The 4,972-nt window shown below is 41.0% G+C and overlaps 1 long non-coding RNA gene across 1 annotated transcript; it reads right to left on the bottom strand.

Moving 5' to 3' along the window:
- Window positions 1–6: 6 nt before the first annotated feature.
- LOC108445677 lies at window positions 7–4,091 on the bottom strand. Its single transcript, XR_001860625.1, has 3 exons — window positions 3,944–4,091; window positions 3,548–3,618; window positions 7–2,798 (listed from the first exon to the last, which is right to left on the bottom strand). It is a non-coding gene; the product is annotated as an uncharacterized LOC108445677 (long non-coding RNA).
- Between the last annotated feature and the right edge of the window lie 881 nt (window positions 4,092–4,972).

The following is a 4,972-nucleotide window of genomic DNA, read 5'->3' as shown; positions in this document are numbered from 1 at the left end:
TGCGATCCCCATTAGCCAGTGTAGTCGCCCGCAAGGTTCCGTGTTGGGATCGCGGCGCGCTCGTACCGCAGCGCCCGGTCTGACCGCTTGGTTCGCCCTCGGCGGTCGTCTCTGCCCTGATTGCTATGCCTGCTGTGTGCCCGCACCCGGCAGCGCGTTGGTTTGGGGCTTAATTCCTTGACATACAAATGCCTTTGGAGTCTTTTTTGTCATCACTAGAATTAGCAGACGTGAAGCAACTCTGTGCAGGTGTTCTGCCGGGGTTTCTCTCAGCCTGCAGCTTACTTCATGACCTGCACCAAGGCTCTGCCCTATCTCTTCATGTTCCAGTCCTGTTCCTTCCCTTGTTTCCGTCACTGCATCATTTAAGGAGGTGTTGAAGTTTCTATGGTGAGCCTTAAATAAGGCTTTCTGGGTGTAGGAACTCTGGGGACATAGTCCAGAACACGTTCATTCACGTGACAGGGCATGCGGCCGGCTCTGCTGGGAACAGCCTGTAAAGTGTGAGTTGCTCATACACATAACTGCTATCACCACTGTGCCCTTGATTAATCAGTAAGCGGTTGGCAAAGGAGAGGGCATGTCTTTTGGTCTGTTTGTCCATGTTCTCCTGAGTTACTTCCACTTGCTATATAAAGCAAGAGACCCTGTGCATAAGTGCACGTGTTTGTGAACATGCCTGCTATCTGCACATGTTAATGGTCACTCCAGCCTATGTGTCCAAGCACATTACTACATCCCCTGCCTGGATTTATATGAGCTGGACATAAATCATGCCACCTAATTGCTTTTTATTTATTCATGTGCATACTGAAGGTACTGATACTTTCTTATTTTCAACACCTTCTTGGTAACTGGCAATTAAAACTCAGATCGCATTGTTCTACAGATGACGAAAAAGTGATATTTTGTTGCACACCCCCACCCCCCATATTTTTAAGGCAACACTTCCACCTTTATTCCTTATTTATGCAGTATCTATTCAAAATAAATAGAAGCAGGCCTACATAGATGCAGTGGATGGATCTACTTCAGCTCCAAGGGAGATCTATATTCAGATCACTTCTGAGTAGGTAATCTGGTATTCTATACAAGCAAAACTGCAATAAACCAGTACAGCTTATTCCAGCCTTTTCTTCTCCCACAAAAGCAAAATAAGCTATACCAGCAAAAGCTCAGTGCTGCTTGTGATTATATCTACACCTGGGGCTTTCATGAGCCCAGCAATGATAATCGCAAATCGTGCTTCATTGCATCCCTAACCAACGGCAGCGCTGGGAAAAGCTTGCAGGATAGTGCAGATCAGTGCCACAGATAGGGAGCTCACAGCGCAGTCATTAGCAGAATCCTGATGTCCTCAGATCTTTTTAAATGCCAAATTTTAGTGATGACTGGTTGACAATGGACTGAGTATCTGCTGCGGATTTTAGGACTAAATACACTGAAAATGTTTACACTGAATGCTACTGATCAGGATTAATAGGTTTACCAGCTGAACAAAGTGAGATTTGTGGGCCTTCAGGAGAAGGGTGTTTCAGATTATGTTCTCCTAGACAAATTAGGAACCTCAGCCATTACTTTGGTACTATCTGCTCTTTTCACTGGATGATGAGAGAAAAACTAAAATGCTGGAGAAGACAGTGTATCCTATGTTTGAAGTTCTCTCTCAAAGATTTGTTTATGTGGGAAAACTGTACCAAAGAGGGCTCAATATGAATTTACATCATAGTTATATCCGCGGAGTGGATCTCAGTATGTCAGCACCCAGAGACCTTTCTGGGATTAAACCCCAGTCCATGCCAGGGGCAGGTCTAAGATGTCTGGAGCCATTATCGGATGTTCCTGGCAGAAATACTACAGCAGTTCATGAAGAGGTGTTTGCTAGTGCCTCTCCTTAGAAATGAGAACAACTTCAACAGTGGGTTTTGCAATAAAGGGGCTGTCATAGGTGCCCTGATGCAGAGTTTGTGAGCATAAGTGACTCAGTTGGCTGCCAGGTCAGCCCCAAAGAAGCTGGGGCCTCGTCGGTTGTAACCATCAGGTCATTTGCCCAAGTCCCAAGTAAGCTAAAACTTACTCACTGTATTCTCATTTAAATTGGGAGAATACAGCCTGGTTATCACACTTGGTCTTCTACCACTGGTGACGAGTTCTGCAGTACTGCTTTTACTTTAGCAGTTTACCACAGTAAGTGCAATTAAAAAAAATCCCCAAAACCCCAAAGCCCAGAACATTAACGATTGGGGGAGGTTCTTTTTAAAATAAAAGTAAAAGGAGTTGCAAAACTGTTGACAAAGTTTTTCTGACCTTTGACCGTATTTTGCTGAGCAGAAATTTGACAATGACCGTTGCTGTTTTGTTTTTTTTTTTTTTTTTTCTGGATGCATTTCTGTGTATGGTCTGTTTCCCTTCTGAGTGACAAAATTCTCATGGCAACTTGATGTCTAAGTCATTCTATTAGCAAGACATTACAGCTGAGAACAGTGATTGGTCCTTTTTTGTGATTATTGTTCACTTGCATTCTCACTTTATCCATTCAAATGTTTAGAAAACAGTCTTTAATATATTTTTAGTAAAACTTGTCTTTCAGGTATTCCTAGCAGAGGACAAAATCTGAGTTTCATAAACAAGTACTAATTATATTAATTATATGTCCATCTATAAAATTTTGACATAATTTTATTGTGCTTCCTGAGGATACATTTTAATTTCAGAATATAAAGGTCAGTTTGTATATCTTACCTTTTGTACTGATCCTGACAATATGGACAACTGGGTGTGAATTCTGAGCTTTAAACCTATTAAAGACAAAGAAAGAAAACCCTTAAATCCTTTGAAGTCTGCAATCCAATGTTATCTCAGTCCTTTGACTACATGTATGTGTTCAGAATCATGCACATGTTCTAGTGTGTTATGGAGACCCTGTAACCCAGTCAATGTGAAAATTATAAATAATACTTAATTTGTGCAGGTATTTACATTTCAAACCCTTTTGCTGGAGCTGCATGATCTGTGATCTCAGGCTTTGGCATGTGTAGAAATGAATCAGGTTGATAAATTTGTGATAGAGACTATGTAGTATTGCATCACAATGTTAAAGTATTTATAGTGTTGTTTACAAAATAGTAAGATGGCTTTGAACTGGGTGAACCTAGTGACTAGGAGGTCCTTTCCAGTTCTCCTCCAGGCGTTTCTCACGTCCTTTATTTTCTACAGAAACTTCTGTCATATTTGTTAAATATGCAGAGCTTCTCTTCATAACAGTAGTGTCAATGAAGGATGCTTGTGCAAAGTAAATTAATTTCCTGTGCACACTTCAAATGCAGAATGGGGAAAGGCCAGAACACCATCCAAATAAGACAAGTTTAGATTCCCCAATAATTGTTTTGTAATCTGCATTTATAATAAATTTCCAAGAACAAAAGACATTCCTCTAGAAACAGCTGAGGTTGCTAAGTGACACAAATGTATTTACTGTGTCATAACTTGCAAATGCCAAGCACATTTAAACAAGAGATTTAATAAGCAGCAGTGTCATGAATCTTACCTTGACTCCCAGGGTAAATATAAACCTGTTGGCCAACAGCTTTACACGGTTTTGGATGCCCAGTCTGAGACCTTAATGGAAACAGGAAACATTAGTTGTTTTAGAAAATAAAGACTTTCACCCTTAAGGAATTGAAATATGCATACTTTGTCCCAATGGATATTTGGGATTTGTTTCTTTCATGTATTGTTTCTGTTTGTCCTCATTCAATTACCTAAGAATTTGCAGGTAGGGATACTGCTTCCTAACAAGTCTGGGAACTACATTGTAAGTCGTGAGACTGAATTACTTCTTTTTGCTGAAGTTGTCACTGTTTCTTATATCTTTTAGACACAAAAAACCCTCTCCAGTCTTTTGGGGAAAGCAAAAGGCTGGCACCTTCTTCTGTCTTCTCACCTTCTTCTAGTGTCTGACACACCAAACTGCTGTATTTCAGCTTGTCCAAGCAATCAGAACACATGGCCCCTTTGGAGGGGCCACAGTAACATTCCTTTGGCCTGATAAGCTGATCCTTCTCTTTCGCTAAGCTGCAAAACCTCTTCTTCCTCCTCTGATACACACAAGGTGCAGTCGAAGCCCTGTGCCTGCCACAAATGTGCAGAAGTGGACAGTGGGCAGGAATTGCTTCCAGGGAGTGCATTGAGCTACCTGGTCATTAGGAGCTGCCAGGTTGCCTTGCACAACAGCCTCTGCTAGTTTAGGAATGAGACAGGAGGCGTGGGAAAGGAGCCTACAGACGTCTCAGGGATGCACTAAACTACGGGGCAACCAAGTCTTTGTTTGTTTATTCAAATAATTGACTCACTTCCAGCTTTCCTAATAACTGGAATGCATTTTAATGGTAACCTGTATTGTAAGTAGTGAGCCAGTGTAATCTGTCGTGTGGGCTCTTATAGGTTTTCCATATATGCAATTCCTGAGAATAGTTTCCATTTGCTCAATCTTTTCAAATATTGAAATATAGGAAGCAGAGATGAAAACAATATCTTGAACCACTCCTAAAATGTCATTAAATGGACTTTAGGAACATCTCTTAAAAATATCAGATTCAAGAGAAAAGCCCTTTCACCTTTTGTCAAAATACCCTGCACATTTCTGTATGTCCTGACAAAATCCCTGTGCTTGTTGCTATACCTTCAATTGGTAATTGTTAACCAGACATCTCTTGACAGTTCTGTTAAAACAAGCCTATCTACAGTGAATACTGAAAAGCCATGATCAATAAACTAATATATAATGATTACAAGTAATGTGTCTCACTCAGCATGTAGGGCAAAAACGAAAAAAGGCCTCCTGTCTAATTGTATTTGAAGTAGACTTGTCTAAAATTAAGGGAGCACTTGTCCCACAAGGACTGCAGCCAGTTCCACTGAATCAATGGAACCTGGGCAGGACTGCCAGCTTTCCTCATTGAAATTCCTCCCT

Source organism: Corvus brachyrhynchos, unplaced genomic scaffold, assembly GCF_000691975.1.
Source record: "Corvus brachyrhynchos isolate BGI_N302 unplaced genomic scaffold, ASM69197v1 scaffold302, whole genome shotgun sequence".
Taxonomy (NCBI): Eukaryota; Metazoa; Chordata; class Aves; order Passeriformes; family Corvidae; genus Corvus; species Corvus brachyrhynchos.
The sequence above is the reverse complement of the archived record's forward strand: the minus strand, read 5'-3'. Positions and strand labels throughout refer to the sequence as shown.